Here is a 26,299-nt window from a genome sequence, read left to right on the forward strand (position 1 = left end):
TGACACATCAGAAACTCCTTTTGACATCAGAAACTCCTTTTCAATCATGTGCATCCTAGCCAGAGGTTTTCAATCACAAACCAACTATGATCGTATAAGATGTTCACCTCACATCAAAGGTCAATGAATCCTACCAGTGATCACTTGCCTCCATACAATAATAGAATAGAAACCACATGGAGAACATTTCCAGCTCTTGATTGGTCAGTTCAGCTCAATGATAAATTTCCGACACCAGTATACAAGACAACTATGTCACCTCTAGCTTAAAGACAAGTTACACAATTAAAGACAGTAACGGATCATTAACCCTCTCAACCATGTGATATGTTACATACATCACATTCAATAGATGTTCAACTAACACCTACCCATATATCTACTATTTGTATCTCATACAATATGGCTTATGACTCACCATCCTTTATCATTATCATCTCATACTAATCAAAAGTAGTAGCTCATATGTCAGTCCATAATCAATTAATCATATTCTTTTTTCGAGAAATCTAATGACTACGAATTATTTTAGGAAATCTTGTGTTAGTGATAGTATCTTAATGCTAGTTTTAGATCACATCTAGCAATTGTATTAATGGGACTAATGATATAATTCTTGCAAATATTTTTATATTTTAAATGTCATATCTTCATTCATATCTCTTTAATCATTATATATGAATGAGTCCCTAGATTTTCTAATAAAGGTCTTATTCTTAAGTGTTAAGAATATGTGACAAATGATATTTGGATTAAGGATCTCTTAAGGTTATTCCCAGTCCTTAGACTTCTCAAAACGAGACTATGATTAGTTGAGTACGGACTGACACATGGGATACTACTTTTGATTAATATGAGATGCTAATGATAAAGGATGGTGAGTCACATTCCATAATCCATGAGATGAATATAGTATACATGTGAGTATATGTTAGTGGAGAATCTATTGAATGTGATTCATGTGATAGATCACATGATTAAGAGGATCTATAATCTATTATAGGCTTTGATTGTGTTACTGGTCCTTAGACTGGAGGCAACACAGTTACTGGGTGGGAAATGCATTGTGTGGTTCCTATGTAGTGGCGCACAGAGGCAAGTGATTGTTAATGGGATCTGCTGACCTCCAACATAAGGTGAACATCCTATACAATCAGTAGTGGTTTTGATTGAAAAAACTCTTGATCAGAGTGATCGAGGCTGTCGAACCGACCAGATTAGTGTATGTATTAGGACTGGTTTGTAGCTAGGATGCTCCCCAGGTCGTCTCCCAACGAACTGTCAACGAACTATCAAAACAAGATTAAACGAGGGGGGTTGTGATGAAAACTGAACTTAAAAATGCTCAAGAATGAAACAAAGATGAATTCTCGACCAACTAAAACGTAACCTGCTACAAACCCTACCTCCTTACAACGGTAATCCCCGTCTCACTTATGAAAATAATCTGTTTGGTTTGATTTTTTTTTTTTTTTGAAAAACTCTTCTACAACCATAAAAGATTAAATCAAAACGAGCAATTGTTCATACAATTTATAATATACCGTTTCTTTCTAATCAAAGCCTCAACCGAGCACGTCAATTAAACCCATCTAAAGATCATGCATGCATTCACACAACCGCGTAAAAGAAGCATACATAAACTTAGAGAAGGAAAAGAAACGAAATCATCAATAAAAACATGAGAATCGAGTTTCAAACTAGATTCGACTATATGACCGAGACTCAAACTGGGCAAGGGGTACGGGAATATAGCAGATTACAAGCAAATTAGCCTTCCATAGCTTCTAAGTTGAAACTGTGAGAATCCTCCAAAATCGGCCACACTAATGCCTCTTAGCTAGCTCTTATTTATAGGGTTTTGGAAAAGAAAAACCTAGGCTAAATGGGCTTAGGGTTTTTTTATTACATATGGCCCATAATTTAATTAATTAAAAAGGGCCCAATGGATTCTAAATTTTCCCATAACCCATAATGAAGTATGGTTGCCTCTTTCAAACTCGATGTCCATCCACCTTGCGAAGCCCACCTACGCCTTTATCGAAATAGCTCAAATCTGCGGCCCAAATCTGCCAAATAAGAATAAAAATAGTGTGAATCCCAATAAAATAAAATAAACACAAGACAAATGAAATAACCTAAATAGAGTGCAATGAAGATGGAATAAGAGGGATAAATAATATAAAATATGCACGCTATCACAGAGTACACTTGATTGGAAAGTGTTTCCAATATGTCATCTCGATCTCACCACACTGATTTTGGCATAGACATCGAGTTAGTGAGTTTGATCAGTCCATGATTCTCACTCAATCGGGATGTTATTCAATAAAATGATGGGTAAATTATATGAAACCCCCTTGCAATTAGGGTCATGTGCAACTTACCCCTTTGTGCTTTCAATTGCATCAAATAACCCCCTTACACTTTCAAAATGTTGCAATCAACCACAATTTTTTGTTATTTTATATAATTTTGTACAATAATCTACATACAAAATACATAATTCTATATATAGAATTTCAATATATCAAAAAAATATAAAATTTTGCATTAATCAACCAATAGATTGCATAAAATTGTGTAAAATAATAACAAATCGTGGCTGATTGCAACATTTTGAAAGTGTAAGGGGGTTATTTGATGCAATTAAAAATACAAGAGGGTAAGTTGCACATGACCCTAAGTGCAGGGGGGTTTCATATAATTTACCCTAAAAGGATTATAGTGCATGGGAATCGAAAACCCAAATGAGTTTTATTTTGAAGTAAGACTTTATTACTAGTAGGATCACACTGACATAATATTAGCTGTCACTCAAGGTCTTTTCATGAGAATGAGAAATCCTCATTGTAGATCAAAATGTTTAGTCAGCATCAAAGAGTTGACGGGTACCGATTGCTACTTAGTAGTGAACTTAGAAGGTCACACGCATATCCGGGTGTGGTGGTTGACTAAGCAATTAAAGATGAAATCATCATTGAGAGTTAATGATGTCACCGTTAAGAGTTAACAAATCACGTTCAATGATCAAATTAATAAGGAGCAACTGTTAAGAGTTAATAGGCATGTCATTAAGAGTTAACGGGGGCCATAATTTCATCATGAGATGGTGAAAGAGTCATTAAGAGTTAATGACATGCATAAATGTAATTTTTGAAAAGTTGGATATAAATGGTCAACAGTTCCTTAGAAATTGTTGACCATTTCTATTGTAGAGGGTTGTGAATTACTCGATCGATTTGTCATTTTTAAACAATTTTTGGGGCACCTAGCATGGGAGGAAGAGAGGGGCGATGACGTGAGTCCTTCTTGTCGCCCCTTGGTCTCCCCTCTATCTCTCCCAACTAATTAGTCTGATAAAGACGTCTAGGGTTTATGGGCTTCCATATAAAAGGAAAAAAGGAGAAGCGAACGAGAAGTGAAGCCAATTTTGCAATTGTTGCAATACCCTTTCTCGACCTTGCTCGTTTTCTTCTTCTCCTTCCAAAGCCATTGCCCCTTCTTTATTTCTCACTTCCATTTGCTCCATTGGTCACTCCATTGCTAGAGTAGCAATACTCTTCGAACAATGATATTGTTGAGTTTTGAGAGACCAGCCGTTTGAACCCAATACTAACTCTATCTTCTACAAGCAGCTTGATTAGCACATAAGCTAGCTTGCAGAACTTAGCCCTACTAGGAGCTTGGACTAACTAGGCCCCTCGTGCATTTGGGAGTCGATTTGGTCTAGCCGAAGTTCTGTTCAGGAGGAGATTGGAGGCGCAACAATTGCTGCCCAAGAGGTTATCAAACTCTACATTGACCTTCAAACCATCCAAGAGGTATAACTTGAATCCCCTATGGAATGGTTTGTTTTTGTGTTGCATATAGATATTGGAAACGAGTATTGTAAGGTGATTCTATGTTTATGTTTGTTGCCTTTGTATGTGTGTTTTCGAAAATAATTTTGAAAATTGGTAAAACCCTTACATGATACACCAAATGTTGGTGTCCTTCTTTAACCTGTACTGAACATTTTTGTCGCATATTCTTGATCATGAACATCATGAACTCCAACATGAGAATAAGATACGACTCTATTAATAAACGGGGGATGGGGTTCAAAAATCATGAACTCGCTAAATTTTGGGTAATTTATAGAAATCAAATATCACATTTGGAGTCGAGTTATCTAAATTTAAATTAAAAGATAATTGAATACCATAACCAAGCAATGCTAACGAGCGAAAGTCTTTTGTGCGCAATGTAATTGTAGGTTTATATGACTGGCGCTAATAAATAAATTAGCAAAGAGCTAGGCTACTTTCCGTATTGACAAAAAGTTAAAAGGCACATCTCCAAGCACGTTCAAAACTGAGCCGACATTCTTGAAAGATGGATCGTAATACTTCAAGTTACAAGTGGTGCAAGTTGTGTGCACGACCATCAATTAATTAATTTATTTAAAATAGTGCTGCAGATCGATTTGGGAATATGAACGGCGAAGCATCATGATGGCATATCTTGATGAAAAATTACAAAAAAAGGCGGAAAGGTGATCAGATCTTGTGTGGAGTTAAGAGCGAGCGAGCTAGCTAACTATAATTAAATCTAAATTTCCAGTAATAGATAGATAGTCAGGGTGGGTTTGCACCCATTGATGATGGCCATAGTGTCCGACTGCTGTTGGTGGATGCATCTCTGGAGAAATCGAAGTCAACTTAAAGAGAAATGGACGTTTGGAAATATCCCATTTTACTGTATAATTAAAAGCTTTCACTTTCTTGCAGATTCCTGCAGGATTCCGAGCAGTTGGCTCCCCAAGTTGTGGAAGTGCCTTCCAAGAGTGGGGCGCTTCCTTCCAGTCGTTGGGAGCCATCATTAATTTCTGTAAGAGTCTACAATGCATACCCCCCACCCCCCACTATTTGCAATAATGGCTGCTTGGAAACCAGACCACTACTTGCATAAAGCCTTTCTAGTTTTTGCCATTGGAAAGGAATCTATGTTCACCGAAGGAACTTGGATTCCTCCTTTTTTTTAATTTTTTTTAAGTAAAAACACTCAAACAAATTATTTAGCTGGAGAGCTTACAGAAATTTGATGTTTGGGGTTGTTAATTGAAGAATTTAATAGAGGGATTGCTAGGATTTGGGATCTAAAAAAAGCTACAATCAATCCATTAAACACACAAAGGAACACAAAAATTTAGCATAAAAATCCTAAATCGAAAAAAAACCACAAACAAAAAGAACAAAATATTATTATGATGATATTGATATTACAAAAATGATATTGTTACAATAATTTTAAAATATTGAGTACCTATTTATAGACCTAATACTCATTTATAGTATACACAAGTAATTATATTCTAATTAGAAGTTGAGTCAAGAAGTTAAGTCTTCAATTTAAGATAAATCTCAATCACAGTCAAATTTGATATCACAATCAAATTTGTAGTCTTAATCACGATTAAATTGGAAGTCCCAATCTCAAATTAATTTGAATTATAGGTCACAATTATCATAATCTCTATCTTGACATAAAATTCAAATATTTAATTATCCATAATTTTTTCTTTCAATAAAATCATGGAGAATTAATCTTCTTGATGAATACCAACCAAATCCACACAACACTCACTATAATGGATATATTTAGCCACACTCAAAGCATAGGTAATAAGATCAGCTTCAATATAACTTTGAGGATGTTTGATATTTTTTCTAGGTCTATCTTTTGTTAGAACGGGTAGGTGCTATGGCACACACCAAGAGGGGGGTGAATTGGCTATTTTAAAAAAAACTTAATTGAACTTGAAAAGCTTTTTAACCCAATTGAGGTTTTAGGATTTAAAACGTGAAGTATATAAAATGACAGATGTAAGTTTACAAAGAAAAATATGTGAACCAAGTGAGGAAAAACGAAATGCTTGGAAAGATAAATAGATCAAAAAGCACAAGCACAAGAAACACAAGGATTTATAGTGGTTCGGCTTAACCCAAGCCTAATCCACTACCTTAGCTCCTCACTAAGGATTTTGCAAACAATCCACTAAAACCCCCTACTTAAACAAAGTAGGTTCTCTAGTCCAAGACTAGGAATTACAACCTCTTGCTTATATAAGCAAGCCCTCTAGCACCTAGCTAGGAAATACAAAACCTCTCACTCAAAATGGGCTCTCTAGCTACACAAGCTAGGAAGTATAGGAAATATAGAATGTGAGAGAATCTAAGAGATGAATCTCTTAGTTACAATGTCTCTCAAGATTAAACAAGGCTTAAATGAATGTATTAACAATAATAGAACGAAGCCTTGGAGAGAAAAGTATAACAATGAAAGCACAAAACACTGTAAATACAAACGAATATAAAATGTAAGCTCAAATCAATTTGTTCCTGTCCATTAGCCTTCTCTTGATCATCCATGACTTGTATTTATAAGCTTCCCACAAGATTGAAGAGAAATGAAACCGTTTGTGATCGTTGGAGAATAAGAAACTAGCCGTTGGAGATTGAAAAACTAGCCGTTGTAAGTTTCTGTGAAACATATAGTCGACAGAGAAAATAGGTTAGTCGACTATTTTATCAAATAAAACTAGCCATAGTCGACAGACAGAAAAGCATAGTCGACTATTGCTCAACCAAAACTTCTCATAGTAGACAAATCCTTTTACATAGTCGACAGATCAAAAATTACAAAGAATATTTTGAAATTCATGAACAAACATAGTCGACAGATGAAATAGCATAGTCGACTATCCTTACACAATAGTCGACAGAATGAAATATAGTCGACAGAGGCCATATATAGTCGACAGATTAAACAAGCATAGTTGACTATCCTTATGAATAGTCGACAGCACTAAACAACATAGTCGACTATCTTCTTGGAAAATCTGAAAACTTAACAGATAACATGTAGAGGCACACTTGATTAATACAAAACATCACCACATATTTACATTTCTCATTTTGTTTAATTTATATTTTACCTTCCATTTACTTTAATACATAAATGTAAATAAGCAAGTACCCCCCCATTTGGATTCAATAAAAATATCTAAAAAATCAAAATCCATAAGAATAAAAAAGTAGAATTTGGGTTTTAGTAGGAACTTAGGATTTTGCGATTTTACCACCTCTAAGATATACACTTTCTATTTCTTGAAAAATTCGTTAAAAATCATTTTATCACTAATGAATGTTAACTATTGAATTACCGGGAGTTAGTTTTCTAAAACTAAAACATTTTCATATATGTCTCCTTATAAGGTGCTCTAACCTTCCAGACTTAGAAAAATATGACTTTGAATTCTCGATACTTGAAATTCATTTGGTTTTCATTCTCAAAAAATAATACTTGATATTGAAATTGATTTATGTTGAAAACCACAACCTTGATTCATAACTTAGGGATTAAATAAAATATTATTTTTCATCATCAAAACTAAGTATATAAAAGTAAAACAACATCTTTAACAATATAATATTCTGATGGACTGACACTTTCTTCTAGGTTTGACTAGAGACTTGACTTAATTTGAAATGATGACTTAGATGTATGACTCTTATCAATTTCATGCTCCACCTGAATGTTAGAGCTCCGTTGATCTGTAAGGTTAGATTCTTTTGCAGGCAAACCATAAAACATAGCAATCTCATCAAATATAACATTTCTGCTAATTACAACTTTGGATGCTTCCAAATCCCATAACTTACAACCCTTAATACCATATTTATAATCAAGAAAAAGACATCGTTTAGATATTGGTTCTAATTTTTCATCATCAACGTGAACAAATGCAAGATATCTAAAAATTTTCAAATCAAAATAATTTGGCAGAATATTAGACCATACATTTTCTAGAATTTTCTTATCGATGGTAAAGGAAAGAGATCGATTAACCAGAAAACATGCCATGTTTACAGCGTCAACCCTAAATCACTTAGGTAAACCTAAATTAGACAACATACAACATACCTTTTCCATCAAGGTTTCAACATACATTTTCATTTGCTCGGATATAACATTTTATTATGGCATACATAGAACTGTTAAATGCATTAGAATTCCTTCTTTCCTACAGAAATTATTAAATTCATTTGAACAAAATTCTAAACCATTATTAGTGTGGAGATGCTTAATCTATCTTTCGATTTGTTTCTCAATCATAATCTTCCACTATTTGAAAGTAGTAAAAACATCAATCTTTTGTTTCAAGAAGTATACCCAAACTTTCTTAGAAAAATTATCAATAAAAGTCAACATATATCTGGAACTACCTTTAGAGGGTACTCTGATAGGACCATGTCACATTGGCCCACCCTCATAGAACTCATGCAAACACCACACCCGTTATCCTTTAGACTCACGGTCTTCCTCACGAGAGCTTTCTCGATGGCACATGTATAGCGCTTCTTAGGGGAAATCCAGACTTTTTCCTTCGAGCAACAATAGATAGGTACAACAATATGACTACACGGATTTTTATAAATACAATAGTTGAAAGCCAATAGCATATATTTCAAAGAAAAATACATTTCATATATGCAACATGATTTCATGTAAGAGAACAACAGGGGTTTGCGTACAGGAGTCTTTACACAATACATGTTTCATGCAACAGGAGTCTCACCTTGAACTTAATTCAGATTTCTCAAAATTTGTGCCCAACCTCGATTCTCGTGCCAAGTGTACTATTGCTCAACCTTGAGCCTCAACGATCCCTAACCATCATATTTATTCAAACGAATATCAATATCTATTTTTCTCTTTTTTTTCATAATTTTTCTTCTTATTTTCTCCTAAAAAATTTCAAAATAAATACCTCCTCAAGTTTTTTTTCCAAATTTTTCTCAACCATAATTCATAAAATATTTTTCTAAAATTATTAAAATAAATTTCAGCATGTGCCTACACGTATTGAATAACGCATGTAATGCACACGAGTCTTCTTTTCTAGTGAGCTTCTCGTCGATCGGCAATCGAAAAACTTCCAATGGTGGTTTTTCTTCCACCTTTTGATCCTACTCATCAGGCAATCTCATTAGCACATCCCTTGGTCTGAAAACATCACTAGAAAAGCTTCAAATGGCTAGCTAGACCTCAGCTCCGACGTCTATTGCAATTTCGGCTAAGCCTTATATCCTACTCGATTCTACTCCATGTAATATCCCAAAATTTAATATAAAGGTTGAATGTTGCAATAAAGTGTTTATGAAAGTTTTGAATTTAAGTGTAAATGGAAAATGGTTTAGGACCTAAATGCAAATATCATAATTGGTAAGAAAGGATAACTTGTCTCCAACAATAGGAATATTTGCAATGATAAATGCTTATGCAAGAAGTCTTGAGTTGGATTGGAGGATTATCCCTAAAAGTCCTAAAGCTTATGATGATAATAATTACTTTCACCCTTAAAGTCAAAAGTAATGAAACTTGGAAGGTTTACATTGGCTTGCAAAAGAAGAGGATAACAGAGCTTATCCTAAAGCCACGTGAAGGAGTATTTGGAGGTTTAAGATTGGAAAAAATGAGAAGCTTGCTTTGGAAGATAGAATCAAAGTAGGAAATATTCAAAGGTTGTAATGATTGATTCTTACCCCAAAAGTCTTAAGTAGCATGAGTGGGAAGGCTATGAGTGGCTTGAAAGAGAAGAGATAAGGGTCTTTGAGTGTTCTTATCATGAAAGCCGCGTGAAGGGGAGATTTGATTGGAATGAAGTAAAGGCTTGAAGGAGAAGATGAAATCAAAATCAAAGCATAGGCAATAAGATCAGTTTCAACATAACTTTGAGGATGTCTGATATTTTTTCTAGGTCTATCTTTAACAATATAATATTATGATAGACTGACACTTTCTTCTAGGCTTAACTTAATTTGAAACGATGACTCAGATGTATGACTCTTATCAATTTCATGCTCCACCTGAATGTTAGAGCTCTGTTGACCTGTAAGGTTAGATTCTTTTGCAGACAAACCATGAAACTTAGCAATCTCATCAAATATAACATTTCTGCTAATTACAACTTTAGATGCTTCCACATCTCATAACTTACAGCCCTTAATACTATACTTATAATGAAGAAAGAGACATCGTTTAGACATTGGTTCTAATTTTTCATCATTAACGTGAACAAATGCAGGACATCTAAAAATTTTCAAATCAAAATAATTTGGCGGAATATTATACCATACATCTTCTAGAGTTTTCTTATCAATGATTAAGGAAAGAGATCAATTAACTAGAAAACATGCCATGTTTACAGCTTTAACCCTAAATCACTTAGGTAAACCTAAATTAGACAACATACAACATGCCTTTCCATCAAGGTTTAGTTCATTTGCTCGAATACAACATTTTATTGTGGCATACATAAAACTGTTAAATGCCTTAGAATTCCTTATTTCCTACAAAAATCATTAAATTCATTTGAACAAAATTCTAAACCATTATTAGTGTGGAGACGCTTAATCTATCTTTTAGTTTGTTTCTCAATCATAATCTTCCACTATTTGAAAGTAGCAAAAGCATTAGTCTTCTGTTTCAAGAAATATACCCAAACTTTTCTAGAAAAATTATCAATAAAAGTCAACATATATCTGGCACCACCTTTAGATGGTACTCTGATAGGACCTCAGATATCAGAATGAACATAGTTTAGTATCTCTTTCGTATTGTGAATATTTTTATTAAATCTAACTCATTTTTTCTTACCAAAGATGCAATGCTCACAGAACTCAAATTTTTCAGTACTCTGTTCCTTGAAGAAATTCTCTTTTGCTCAATTCTATACCTATTTCACTCATATGTCTAAGATGCATATGTCACAATTGAGTGATATTGGTATTTGATAAAGAAAAAGTAGAAAGATTAGCATCACCGATAACAGTAGAACGTTGCAGAACATATAATCTACCATACTACTTTTTACCTTTTATCACAATAAGAGTACTTTTATTGACCTTAATAACTCCACATTTACCAATGAAAAGTACCCATTTAAATCAAGAGTACTTAATGAAATAAGATTTCTCTTAAGATCAAGAACATGTTTGACATCAGCTAAAGTTCTAACAATGCCATCAAACATCTTAATTTTAACTATTCAAATATAAAAAATTTTACAAAAAGAATTATTTCTCATTAAGACATCACCAATTGTCAAAAGTTTTATATATCGAAAACCAATCCCTATTAGGAGACATATGAAATGTGCATGTTGTGTTAAAGATCTAATATTCACAAGGCTTTCTAATCTCATTAGTTATCACCATAAGTTCCCCATCACTATTGTTATTTTCAACAACTTTGGTTTCACCTAAAGTCTCTATTTGTTAATTTTCCATTCTGGTCAGATTATTGTCTCTTAAGTTTGTTCTGTAGTTTATAACATTTCTTCTTGATGTGTCTTTTTTTATTACAATAATTAAATGTGTTGTACAACTTAAGAATAGGGGAAGAATAAGAAAATTCTCTAAGAAGATCCTCTTGGCAGGGGAGTTCTCTTTGGTTAAACGAATCCTCTTTGCATAAATGTTCCCCTCTATTAAAGAAGTCCTCTTAGCAAAGGAATTCTCTCCGAGTAAAGAGTCCCTCTCGTTGCAAGAATTCTCATTCCTAAGAGAGCCTTTCTCGGGTAAGCAAGTCCCCTCTAGAGAGAATTTATCTCCGGATAAGTCGATTCTCTGTGCACAAGATGTAACACCCCAAATTTTTTTGGCATGCTATAACTTAGGATTTTAGGAATATATTTTTTTTCACACCAAAACAACTAATATACAACATACAGTTCCTAAAAATTCCAATTTCACCTTCTCAACTTATCAAACCCAATGATCAAATAGCTAAAACAGGTGATATTATTACAAATGCGAAAGCTATATCGTACCTAATATGGTACATAACCATAATGCTTTATTTATCATAAAAGAAACCATTCAAAACATCTACAAAACGAATTGCATGGATATCGTTTCTCGTAAACATTAGCTAAACGTCTCAAACATAATCGAAAACATGCTAAGGTTTGCATAGGTTTCGTATATAATTAAAGACACACTAAAAAAGGTACATTCAACAAAATGAGCTTATTGTTGAACTATCTCCTTTCCCTTAGAGCTGCTTGTTAAATCTGAAACGTTTGAATATTCCAAGGACACAGTCCAATTAGAAGATAAATCTTTAACTGAGAATTTTCAAAATAGTTTATATACATGTATGAATAGGTATAAAACGTATAAGGAAACAACGAGGACTACTCTGAAGTGTCTCATGAACAAGTTAGCCTCCTCCAACGAGAGCTTTCTCAATGGCGCACTCTAACACCTCTCTGGAAGTCCCTGACCATGTCACATTGGCCCGACCTCATAGAACTCATGCAAACACCACACCCGTTGTCCCTTAGACTCGCAATCTTCCTCACGAGAGCTTTCTCGATGGCACATTTATAGCGCCTTTCGGGGGATATCCAAACTTTTACCTTTGAGCAACGACAGATAGGTACAACAGTATGACTACACAAATTTTTATAAATGCAATAGTTGAAAGCCAATAGCATATATTTCAAAGAAAAACACATTTCATATATGCAACATGATTTCATGCAAGAGAACAATAGGGGTTTGCATACAGGAGTCTTTACACAATACATGTTTCATGCAATATGAGTCTCACCTTGAACTTAATTCAAGATTTCTCAAAATTCGTGTACGACCTCGATTCTCATGCCAAGTGTACTATTGCTCAACCTTGAGCCTCAATGATCCCTAACCATCATATTTATTCAAACGAATATCAATATCTATTTTTCTTAATTTTTCCATAATTTTTCTTTATTTTTTTCCTATTTTCTCCTAAAAAATTTCAAAATAAATACCTCCTCAAGTTTTTTTCCAAATTTTTCTCCACCATAATTCATAAAATATTTTTCTAAAATTATTAAAATAAATTTCAGAGAAATACCTCATCCCATGTGCCCTCACGCGGCCTACGCGTATTGAACAACGCGTGTAATGCACGCGAGTCTTATTTTCCAGCGAGTTTCTCATCGACCAGCAATCGAAAAACTTCCAATGGTGGTTTTTCTTCCACCTTTTGTTCCTACTCCTCAGGTTAATCTCATTGGCACATCCTTTGGCCTGAAAACATCACTGGAAAAGCTTCAAATGGCCAACCAAAGCCTTAGCTCCGACGTCCGTCGCAATTCCGGCCAAGCCTTATATCCTAGTCAATTATACTCCAAATCGTCCCAAACTTTCCAGAACTTACCCTCTTGACACAAGGAACAAAAGCCACTTATCGGTTTCCCTTGAATCACCCTCAAACTTTAGCAATTTGATGCTCAACATTCGGCCAAAACCTTTGCCTATTTATAGGAAAAATTCAGCTACCCTCTAGCCAATCACCGACCATTGCATCGCCCACAAGCTTCCTAGGACAATGGAGCCCATACCCTAGCAAGATCCGACCGTCTCATTACTAGATTTTGGCTCCATGTGCGGCAGTTAGGTCGGCTATGCTGCTGCAGCAGTTTGAAAAATTACACTTTGGCCCCCAACTTCTTCCTTTTGCATTTTAGCCCTCTTCCTCAAGTCCTTAGACTTTGATATTTTACCACATGAACCCCTAAGTTTCATGCTTCTCAATTGGCCCAACAAATTTGGAAAAATATCATTTTCACCCCATTTTTTAACTAGATTTGAAAATTACACTAAGGCCTCAAATGCATGTTTCGATCGTAAACCCTTTTGTTTCATCATGAAACCACTTAAGAGTTGTTCCTCGTGAAAAATATGAACCTTCTCAGACTTTCGTTAACTTCTTGGAAGTGCCTTATCATCATTCGATTTTTCAGGTCGACTCATAGTTGTACCAAAAATAGTCTCTGATTTGATTTCTTTCAGCGTCATAAATATCGTCTTGTGACGCTTATCGATGTCATATCCTTTTCTTTAGACCTCTAAGTTCTGAGGCTCTCCCTTTCATCAATTTGGCGGTTTATTTTACTATCAAACCAATTTTTTGGTATTTCAAACTCATTTAAATTATGTGGCAACCTCATAAAAATATGGGGTCTTACATTCTCCCCCTCTTACAAAAATTTTATCCTCGAAATTTGACATATTCTCGTATTCATCGAAAGTCAAATAAACATTGCATTTTGGAAAATAATTTCTAGAAGAAAATATAAAAATTTCCTATTCCATTTCCATTCCTTGAACAAATGAGGATATTTCTTCCTAATTGTTCCCTTGAGTTCCCACGTTGCCTCATATCCGAGTGCTTTCCCCACTGAACCTTCACTAATGGGATTTATTTATTTCTCAAGACTTGAGTTCGGCGGTCCAAAATTCATCCAGGCCACTACGGGTAAGTCAAATCATTTTTTAGCTCAATTGTTTCCACTTGTACTCCGAGGGTTGGATCTGGAACATGCCTTTGAAGTTGGGATAAATGGAACACATTATGAATCCTGAACAGGCTAAGCGAAAGCTCCAATCGATACGACAAAGGTTCAACTCTCTCCACAATTGGATATGACCCTACATACCTTGGCTTTAGGTTTCCTTTACCGCTTCCATGCATCACTAAATGCTGGGGTGACACTTTGAGATACACTAGATCTCCTACCTCGAATTCCAGATCTTTTCTTCTTTGATTAGCATACGATTTTTGTTGGCTTTGCGTAGCTCGAATCCTCTCTTAGATTATTCAAATCTTTTCTGTAGTCTATTGCACAATTTCGGGTCCTGACATCTGTTGTTCCCCTACTTCGATCCAACAGATTGGCAACTAACACTTCCTTCCATACAGAGCCTCATAAGGAGCCATCCCGATGCTGTTGTGGTAACTATTATTATATGCTAGTTCTACCAATGGAAAATACTCTTCCCAATTTTCTCCAAAATCAAGGGCACAGGACCTCAACATATCTTTAAGTGTTTGAATAGTCCTTTTTGATTGCCCGTTAGTCTGCGAGTGATAAGCCGTACTCAATTTCATCTGAGTCCCCATGCACTCTTGCAAGCTCTCCCAAAACCTCAAGGTGAAGCTTAGGTCCCGATCTGAGACTATGCTTACCGGAGCACCATGAAGTCGTACTATTTCCTTTACGTACTACTCTGTAAATTTTCGCATCAGTTGGTCCATCCTCCTAGGCAGGAAATGTGATGATTTTGTCAACTTTTCTACCACCACCCAGATGGCATCATAGCCCCTCCAACTCTTTGGAAATCTTGTCATGAAATCCATCATGATATGGTCCCATTTCCACTCAGGAATTTTCAAAGGTCACATCAATCCTGCAGGTTTCTGGTGCTCAATTTTTACCCTTTATCATACATCACACTATGCCACCCTCCTAGCCATGCTATCCTTCGTCCTCATCCACCAATAGATTTTTCAAAGATCTTGATACATCTTCGTGGCTCCAGGGTGCACGGTATACTTAGCTCTGTGGGTCTCATCTAAAATCTTTTACCTTAATTCCCAAAGGTTTGACACATACACTCTACCCCGAAACCTGAGAATGCCATTCTGCATCTCAAAATCTGAACTCTTAGTCTAGCCATGCTTGTCTACCCATAGACATATACGTCGATCACCCCTACTAACCTCTGAAATCTCGGTCTCTAGATCCAACCGAATCACTAGGCCTACTAGGATAAACGATCCCTTTGGAACTACACTCACCATTATCAGGCTAAAAGCGTCCAACAATTGCCACTCATGGGCTATCATCCCGGCCATAACAGTTGTAATAACCAGGAAATTATTAAGAGTATAAATGATATTTAATGAAGGGTATAACTGGAATTATCGAAAGAATAAGGCTATAGGACACACTAATGCAGTTTTAGATGACTGAATCAGTCGGAAGGAGTACCCCAGATCTTAGATAGCCAAGGAAAATGGTATAGTATCGATGAGTGATTTAATTTATGATTTTTAGTGATGAAATAAATTGGATCGGGAACAGTTTTTGGTACAGTTATTGACCTGGCTGAGAAAACCGAATCGATGTAGGAGACGTTCAGAAGATCAACAGAGTGGGTTAAGGACTAGTATTTAATGTGTAGAACAACCCTTAAGCGATTTCGGGTTGAAACAAATGGATTTAAGGTCGAGTTAACCAGTTGGGCCCAAGTGCAATTTTTCTAAATTTGCTCGAGGGAGGTCAAAACGGTAATTTTTGGAAGTTCCAAGGGTGAAATGAGATGTACAAAGCTTGTGGGCCTTATTAATATAGTTGGATTTATCAGGGGTGTTGTGGAGAGGGCAGAAATATCATTTGAAGAAAACTGGGGGCCAAAGTGTAATAAAATGAAATTGGGCAGTGTGAACGCAAGCCAAAATTCGGCTGCCGCCTTCCACCGCATGTGGAGGCCGTTTCCGGCGATGGGACGACCAGGGAGGAACTGGGGAGGTCGTATACAACATGAGCTGGCTTGGGGACCAAGCCTTGGTCACTGATTGGCCGGAACATAGCCGAATTTTTGCTATAAATAGCAAGGGTTTCGGACGAAACTTGTGGAGCAAATCGATCGCGATTTTGCATGGTTTTGAGAGAGTGGTTAAGGGGCTATTGGTGTTCACATCAAGGGGGAGATTTTGGGAGGTTTAGGAAGCATTTTCATCAAGAATAGAGGCCGACTGAAGCTCGGCCAAGAGCGGGTGGCGGACCGCCTTCCGCCGCCTGCAACTGCCATTTTTGGGCCTTTTCCGGTGAGGTTTCGGCTTGAAACCGGTACCAATGTGATCGACTTCAAGTGGGCTTCATGGGGGTGCCACTTTCGGAACCATTGGAGCAACCGTCGGCAGCCAAAAATTTGGGGAAGAAGGTGGCGCGTGGCTGCACGCGCCACACACCACTCGCACCCATGCGCTATGCCCGTGAAGGCGCGTGGATGGGCGCATTTCGGTAATTTCTCCTCCAGTATTTTTATTTATTTATTTTGGGATTTATCATGTTAAAATAGTTTGGAAAATATTTGAGACGATAATTATTTTGGAATTATTGAAGTAAAAAATGGGAGAAAATAGAAGAAATTAAGGAAAATTTGAGGAAAATGGATTTTAATGCTTCCTTAATTAATTATGGTGTTTAGGAAGTGTTGTGGTTCGAGGTTGACTGTAAGTTCGAGTACTTGTATTTTGGCACGCAAAGCGAGGTCGTGCACGAGGATCGAGGCAATCCGAATACATTCGAGGTGAGTGGTCTGACTCTAGTTTTACCCTTGTTTTGGAAATGTCTTGGTGTGAGTGTAGTGAGTTCAGGTGAATGAGTGACACGGTAGGGCACTCGAAACCAGAACTCAGGATGCTATGCTTATGCGTTTTATTCATATATATATGGCATCATTTGCATACTGATCATGTAATATATTGCATCAACTGTTTTTACTTGCAAAAGAGTCGGTGCATGGCGTGTGATTTTCATATCATTGGGGTATTGATTTTCGTGTCGTTATTGGGTCTGTATGGGACGGGATGGGGTCTTCTTGAGAATGGGATAAGGTTAATCCTGGTAAACGAGTGACACGGTAGGGCACTCGAGAGATTAAGTATGTCACGGTAAGGTCAACCCCAACGGTGTGTGGAAGGTGTTTCCACGGGAGGTTGAGTATGTCAGGGAGATTTCTCAAGATAGATGTGTTTGCATGTGTCGTTTTGTCTGTGTATGCCATGCTCGTATATTTGTTCATCCATTACGTAAACTATTTCAGCCGTCACTTAGATGTTTTGTCATCTAACCTGGGTTATGCCCCTGGAACGTTTAATGTACCAGTCAGGGACTGCTGCGAGGGCAAGGATACGGCCGGTTAAAGGTCAACGGTGCTTAGATTGATAGTCGATGTAAACTTTGGGGGTTTTAGTATGTATTTCAGTTTGTGTATGGATAGTTGTATGATAATGTTGTTATCATTTGGTTATCTGTATCATGTATTTTGTTATGGAAATACTATGTAAGAACCTCGGCGTTTGATGTTAATGTATCCGCTGCGTCATGATTTGTCTCATTTAGTTGTTAAGATTATTGATCTTGTTAAGTTAAACGGGCACGACTGGGGCTTTAGGATGCTCGCCGCAAGGATTTGCCGCTAGTTCTCGCCACTAGCTTTGGCCACAAGCCTCGCCACGAGCTTTGCCACAAGCTTCGCCACAAGGTCTTGCCACTAGCTTTGCCACAAGCTTTGCCGCTAGCTTCGCCACAAGGTTCGCCACAAGGCTTCTCCGCTAGCTTCGCCACAAGCTTTGCCGCAAGCTTCTCCGCTAGCTTCGCCACAAGCCTTGCCGCTAGCTTCGCCACTAGCTTCGCCATGAGCTTTGCCACAAGCTTCGCCGCTAGGTCTTGCCACTAGCTTTGCCACTAGGCTTCGCCACAAGGCTTCGCTGCTAGCTTCGCCACAAGCTTTGCCGTAAGCTTCGCCGCCAGCTTCGCCGCTGGCTTCGCCACAAGGTTCGCCACTAGCTTCGCCACGAGCTTTGCCACAAGCTTCGCCACTAGGTCTTGCCACTAGCTTTGCCACTATGCTTCACCACAAGCTTTGCCGCAAGCTTCGCCGCTGGCTTCGCCACAAGGCTTCGCCGCTAGCTTCGCCACAAGCTTTGCCGCTAGCTTCGCCACAAGCCTTGCCGCTAGCTTCGCTACTAGCTTCGCCACGAGCTTTGCCACAACCTTCGCCGCTAGGTCTTGCCACTAGGCTTCGCCACAAGGCTTCGCCGCTAGCTTCGCCACAAGCTTTGCCGCAAGCTTCGCCGCTAGCTTCGCCACAAGGTTCGCCACAAGGCTTCGCCGCTAGCTTCGCCACAAGCTTTGCCGCAAGCTTCGCCGCTAGCTTCGCCACAAGGCTTCGCAGCTAGCTTCACCACAAGCTTTGCTGCAAGCTTCGCCGCTAGCTTCGCCACAAGCTTTGCCGCTAGCTTCGCCCTGTTAATGCTGAGAAAATAGGTAAGAAGGCTCGCGGGAATCTTCCCCGCGAAGGCCCTCCGATGCCAAAGTCAGTCCCGAATCCCGATGAATATTCACGAAAAAATAGTCAAAGTATATTCAAAGTGAAAAGATTTACCAAAGTTGGAGGTCCCTATCAATGTCCTGTAGTTGGGTATTTATAGGGCACGGTTCTCAAGGGTGTCTGGAGTCGACAAGTGGCGATTACTAAAGAGGTTGGATTTAACAAAAAATGGGGGGGGGGGGGGGATTATTACGAAACTTCCGTGAGGCAGCTGGGCCTCGCGGCAAGGGCTGCCGAGAGGCAACTTACGCCTCGCGGCAAAGCTGTCGCGAGGCAACTTGCGCCTCGCGGCAGAGTGCTGCCGCGAGGCAACTGTGCCTCGCGGCTGCATGCCGCGAGCCCCCTTCTCGTAGCTAGCAGTCGTGAGGCTGCTTCTCGCGAGCCACACGGCCGCGAGCCTCGCGGCTAGCAGCCGCTAGGCTGCGCCTCACGGCATGGTGCCGCGAGGTGGGCCCTAGTGGCCAGCTCACGGCTATCTTGCCGCGAGCTTTCGCTGGTGGGGCTGGCCCTTGCGGCCAGCCTTCATCATTTTATTCATTTTTTTATTACTTTTTTCCCTCAATTTCCATAGCACAACATTATTCTCATTTCTTTTTATGGCACAACAATTGCCCCCTACTCTTTTGTTTTGTCTTTAGACAAAATTAAAGAGTAAAATATTTAGCCAAGGAGTCGGGTCTAGCACCTTGACTCAATCAAGTGCTTTAGAATACCCAAAAAGATCTTACCTCGACCAGGGGTTGAAGTACCAAATTATCTCTGGGCAACCATACCCCTGGTAGATAGACTTCATTATGGAATTCTAGTCGGGTGTCCGAGCTTGTCGAGAGGTCTAGGCATCGGATCAGCTAAGGAGTCGGGTCTAGCTAGAGAGCATAGCACCGGACTTAGTCGATGGATCCAGACGAGCCCACGGGCACAGTCTCCAGAGCATCCGATGATACCATGATGGGTCATGGAGCTCTGGCTATTGTGTTCTCCATGTCTGCCTTTCAGGGTTAGCCTATTTCAGGGAATTCGGGTTTGGCCAGTTGTTCGGCACGAGATTCCGGCCAGACATCCAAGTTTACCGGGAGACCTAGGCACCAGATCTACCAAGGAGTTGGGTCTAGCCAAAAAGGCGTAGCACCTAACTCAAGCGAGGGATCTGGGTGAGTCTGCGGGCATAGGCATTGGATGTTCTGGTGATCCTGGGCCAACTCGTGGTCATAGGCACCAGATTCCACTTGGATGGCTCAACTCTGATAAGCGGGGTCATGACAGAGTTGTTTTCTTTTCATGCCTTCCTTGGGCCAATCTACCTCAGGAGATCTGGGTTTGGCCAGTGGCCAGGCGCGGGATTCCTACTAGGTATCCGAGTTTGCTGGGAGACCTAGGCGCCAGATCAACCAAGGAGTCGGGTATGCCTTCTAGCCAAAAAGGCATAGCACCGAACTCAAACGAGGGATCCAGGTGAGTCTGCGGGCATAGGCATCGAATCCTCTAGTGATCCCAGGCCAGCTCGTGGTCATCGGCACTAGATTGCCACTAGGCGACTTGACCTTTGAGAGCGGTTGATAGCATGCATATTTATACCATATTTTGGCATTTCACCTCATTCTTATTAGGCCATTTGAAGTAATTTTTGCTGATATTTCATTGTTTCTATTTTATTATGCTTCAAATTGTCCTTACACTATTTTCTATCTTACCTCTACTCTATGGATCCAGCCTTTAGGGAATATTGGATGGACTAGAGAAGTGGCTCAACTAAAGGAGCTTGGGCCTACTTTCAAGGAGCAGACTTGGGCTACTCATTGTGCTGTTTTTGGGCTCACTTGTTTTCTGTTGGGCTAGGCCCAACCCTAGCCTCCCTAGCCTTTCCTTTCTTAGCCATGTATTTAAGGCCTCTTAGCATTAATTTCCAGAATATCATGAGATAGAAAGGGAGGAGAAAATAGAGAGGATTCTGCCCGTTTTTATTGTTGTAGCATTTTTCTGTTTTCTACATCTTTTGTTCCATTTTGTTTTCCTTCCTGTAATGATAGGCTAGAGCATTTGTAACCGGTTGTGTGTCTTGAATCCATGTGGAATTTGAGTCCCGGATGAGCTACAAGAATCTGGTTTGTTGTTTGTTTCTTATTCATTTCTATTTGGTTTAGTTTGGGCAGATTTGTGAATGCATGGAGTTCATGGCAGGTTTGTGTGAATTTACATGGTTTCATTTTCTGTTAAATGCTTAAGAGAGCAGAATGTTATAGCCGGTTGGTATAACATCTCGGAAATGAATATTATGTGCTTGAACGGTTGTTCTTGCATAGGTCCGGATAGGTTGAATAGAGAGTGAATGGCTGCATTTTGTTTACAAGAGATTTCTGTATTCATTTTGTTGTTCCAATCATTCTAATCCTTGGACGGTTGTTGGGGATGCTTTGAGTTTGTTATCCGGATATCAAAACATCTAGCAAGCCAAGGTATATAGGTTGGACGAGGAAGATTTCACATAGGAGACAAATACACAGCCGGTTGCATATCTTTTACTGATTTTTCATCCATCTTTATCTTTCTGTTTTGTTAATTAGTTTTCTGTCAAACCCCCCCCCTAAACAAACTATTATTTGTATTGGTTCTCCTTTGTTGGTAGAAGAAAGTGAGGCTCCTTGTGAGAGATGACCTAGGGTGCACTTTGCTGCAAACTAGAGAAGAGATGCAAACATAAATCTCTAATTCTGGAGTGGTTCGACAATCGCTGGCCAGAATTTTGGCGCCGTTGCCGGGGAGCCAAGTTTTTCTTCTAAAAAAACATAGAGGACCGACCCTATTTTCTATTTGTTTTGTTTTCTTGTTTGTGTGTTTTATCTGTTTTGTGTTCTTGGTGAAAAGGTTATCAGTTGTTGATAAGGTTATCAGTTTGGTGTTCTTGGTGAAAAGCTATTCTGTTCTTGAGATGAACTGATAGCAAGCAGCAACAGAAAAGCCTTATTTACCTTTTCGATCTTTTTTTTGTGTTTGTGTGTTTTCCTTTTCTGTTTTCTTGTTTCTAGTATTATTTTTGAACAAAGAAGTGGCTGTTGGAGAGGGCTGCACGACCTGATCTTCTGGAAAAGCAACCCTGCAGCCCTGTAGCAACTGAAAAGGCAAAAAACACCTGCAGTCCTTCTTTGATTTTTAGTAGCACACCTTGTGTCCTTCTCTAATCTTCATGTGCTCTGATAGGCGCTGAAAAGCAAGCTCACATAGCAAGTAGACAAGCCTGCAGCAGATCAGGAGAGCATAACCATTTTTAGAAAGCTGAATCCCACTTTTCTGCCTCTGACAGCAGATCACCTGACCAAGAGGATATTCCTTTTATTTTTCCCTTTTAGCATTCCTCTTATTTTCTCTTCTAGCATTCCTTTTAACGTTCCCCCTAACCTTCTTTTCGTTTGGTAGAAGACACCAGCAGCTGCAACCAAGAGGAGATCACCCACAGCAGCTTTCCCATTCAACAGCTGTTTTGACCATCCCCATAATAGATAGCATTATTTAAGGATTGAGCTCGAGATACCGGTGCTATCCTCTTCCTTTCTCATCCTTACTTGATGTTCTTTCATGTCTTTATGCATCCCTTGATGTTTTCTTGCATTTAGAGTGATCTTTGAGGCAAAATAGGAGCTGATTTGATAAAAAAAAAGATTTTGACGGTTACTGTTCACAGATTTTCACTTGCTCCGATTGAGATGATTTTTGGTGTCCAAAGAAATGGGGGTGTGGGGATTAAGAGTCACTGCATTGCAGTGAGGAGACCCTTTTTTGGCCAAATTCCAACGTTTAGACCACTTTTTGGGCCATTTTGTGTTTCTTAGTGGCTAATTTAGTGTGGTTTTTAGTGTTTTTAGGTCCCTCAGTGTTTTTGTGTTGAAATTTTGTGAAAAATTGCATAAAAAAATCGTCTAAGGGCTTATTATTTGACCTGTTTTTGTGTTGTTGTGCTTGTGTGTTTCTGTGTTTTTGAGTTTTTGAAGTTCTTGGTATGCACAGGCCATTTTGTGTGCTGTTTTTGTGCTAATCTCTAGTGCATGACCAGGTCATCTAAGAAAACATTACTTGACTTGGATCTTGAATTAGAGAACACTCTTAGAAGGCAAGCTAGAGAGCTTAAGTCTCGGGATAGGAGTGACCCTAACAGTGCTTCTAATACTTCATCCGAACCTATTCCAGAATTCATCAATATGGCAGATAATGGTAATGGAAATAATGGAAATAATGGTAATGGAAATAATGCAAATCATGGTCATTTGGATGGTAGAACCATTAGAGAGCTGGCTGCACTTGATGTGCATTACCAGCCCCTATGTATTCAATACCCACAGTTGGATGCTAACTTTGAACTAAAATCTGGACTAATCCACTTGTTGCCCAAGTTTCATGGTCTTGCAGGAGAGGATCCGCACAAGCATCTAAAAGAATTTCATGTTGTTTGCTCAACCATGCGGCCACAAGGAGTAGATGAAGAGCAGATCAAGCTGAGAGCCTTCCCATTCTCACTTGATGGATCAGCCAAAGATTGGCTCTACTACCTACCACTAGCTGCTATTACCAGCTGGGATGGATTGAAAAGGATCTTCCTGGAAAAATTCTTTCCAGCCTCCAGAACAGCATCAATAAGGAAGGAAATTTGTGGTATAAGGCAGATGAGTGGTGAAACTCTACATGAGTATTGGGAGAGGTTCAAGAAGTTGTGTTCCAGCTGTCCTCACCATCAGATAAGTGACCAACTCCTAATTCAGTATCTCTATGAAGGTCTAATCCCCAGGACAGGTACTTGGTAGATGCTGCAAGTGGAGGAGCTTTGGCAGAGAAGACCCCAGCAGCTGCACAAGAGCTGATATCAAAGATGGCACAAAATGCTCAGCAGTTTGGCACCAGAATTAACACTCCTACAAAAGCCATCAATGAAGTCAATGTGGCTGCCACTATGGACCAGCAAAGGATGGAAAACAAGCTTGAGGAATTGGCTTCCATGGTCAGGCAGTTGGCATTAGAGAGAAAGCAACCCCAGCAGCAGCTTTGTGGCATTTGCTCCTTGCCATCCCATACAACAGATCAATGCCCACAGTTGCAAGAAAATAATGAATCTGTTGCTGGCATCTTCCCTGGTAGACCTTTCCAGCAGCACAATCCACCTTTCCAGCAGCAGCCACAACACAAGTATGATCCATACTCAGCCACCTACAATCCAGGTTGGAGAGACCATCCAAACCTCAGATATGGCAGCCCTTCCAGTCAACATGTGCACCAGCAGCAGCCATACCACCAGAGGTTCCATCCTTCAATTTCAAGCAACCATGCTCCACCACCAAGGCAGAATCAAGCCATGCAACAAGCACCACCATTACCCAAGTCAGAACCTACCTTGGATGATCTTGTCAAGCAACTAGCAGCCAACACACTCCAATTCCAACAGAAAACAGAAACCACAATTCAAAATTTGGAGACTCAAATAGGCCAGCTAGCCACAAACATCAATGAGTTAAGGAGTCAAGGTTCGGGGCAGCTTCCTTCACAACCAGTTGCCAATCCAAGGGGTAATGTTAGTGCCATCATGCTTCGAAATGGGAAAGAAGTAATCAACCCAACCCCTCCACCATCTTCAAACATGGAGCAGCATGTAGAGAAGCAGAATGTAGAGGGTAGCAAAGAGCAGCAACCCTCCTCAGTCCAAGAAGCCAAGCAACCAAACTCCAGCTATCAAGAACAAGGAGAGTCTTCCAACATCCAGCCCCTACCATTCCCACATCGAGCAACACAAAACAAGAAAAGAGCAGAGGCCGAAGTGGATAAAGAGATTCTGGAAACATTCCAGAAAGTTGAAGTCAACATCCCCCTCCTTGAAGCCATTAGACAGATCCCCAAGTATGCAAAATTTCTCAAGGATTTGTGTACTCACAAGAGGAAGCTTATGGGGAATGAGAAGATCAACCTTGGGAGAAATGTCTCTGCCCTTATCCAACCTGCCATGCCAGCAAAGTGTAAAGATCCAGGGATGTTCTCCATTCCTTGTACTATAGGAGACATGCAATTTAGCAATGCTTTACTAGATTTAGGTGCATCCATTAATGTCATGCCTAACTCTATTTATGCTTCATTGCAGTGTGGTCCTTTGAAGCCAACAAGAGTGGTTGTCCAACTAGCCAATAGAAGTACTGCACACCCCACTGGAGTCCTAGAAGATGTGCTGGTTAAGGTTAAGGATTTAATCTTTCCAACAGATTTTTATGTTTTGAATATGGAAGATAACAGCACACTTGAGCATGCACCCTTGATCCTAGGGAGACCATTCTTAAAAACTGCTAGAACTATTATCAATGTGCATGAGGGTACACTTTCCATGGAATTTGCTGGTAACACAATTAACTTCAAGATACTTGATGCCATGAAATTCCCTGCCGAGGATCATTCCACTTTTCAAGTAAATAGAGTTGACCTGTTAGTGAATGAAGCATGTTCTGAGTCTTCTGATTTAATTGATAAATTCCCCACTGTGCATGAGTTCCCAGATACGATTATTTGCACTAATTGTAGTGATGGAGAGAGTCAATGTGCTGCATGCTTAGAGATTGCTGAATTTTTGCATAGACATGAGTTTGATTTTGATGCTAACATTTCCCAAGTGGAAGATAGTGCTGCTAACCTTGTTGAGCAGGTTGATAGTGCCTTGGAATTAGAGTTCCAGTCAAATAGGTCAGCCCCCTCTTTGCAGCAGCCACCCACCATTCAGTGCAAGCCTTTGCCTCAGCACCTCAAGTATGCATTCTTGGAGAAAGATGAGAAGCTGCCAGTCATCATTGCAAACAACTTGCAGCCTGACCAAGAGAGAAAGTTGCTGGATGTGCTGAAAAATAATAAGAAAGCAATTGGGTGGACTTTAGCGGACATAACTGGAATCAGCCCATCTATTTGCATGCACCGTATCTTATTGGAGGAAGGAGCAAAACCAGCAAGGTAGCCTCAAAGAAGACTTAACCCAACCATCCTTGATGTGGTAAAATAGGAGGTAAGTAAATTACTTGCAGCCGGTATTATTTACCCTATTTCTGACAGCAAGTGGGTGAGTCCCGTGCAGGTTGTTCCAAAAAAGACGGGCATCACAGTGGTCCCAAATGAGCACAATGAGCTCATCCCCATGAGAGTGCAGAACAGTTGGAGAGTCTGCATTGATTATAGAAAGCTGAACCAAGCAACCAGAAAAGATCATTTCCCCCTCCCATTCATTGATCAGATGTTGGAGAGGTTGGCTGGTAAGTCACACTATTGTTTCCTTGACGGTTTTTCCG

General features: G+C 39.2%; 1 non-coding gene across 1 annotated transcript; it reads right to left on the reverse strand.

Moving 5' to 3' along the window:
• Positions 1–23,625: 23,625 nt before the first annotated feature.
• Positions 23,626–23,730, reverse strand: LOC127809050 (small nucleolar RNA R71). The gene has a single exon (XR_008025056.1). It is a non-coding gene; the product is annotated as a small nucleolar RNA R71 (small nucleolar RNA).
• Between the last annotated feature and the right edge of the window lie 2,569 nt (positions 23,731–26,299).

Source organism: Diospyros lotus, chromosome 8 (genome assembly GCF_014633365.1).
Source record: "Diospyros lotus cultivar Yz01 chromosome 8, ASM1463336v1, whole genome shotgun sequence".
NCBI classification, from domain to species: domain Eukaryota; kingdom Viridiplantae; phylum Streptophyta; class Magnoliopsida; order Ericales; family Ebenaceae; genus Diospyros; species Diospyros lotus.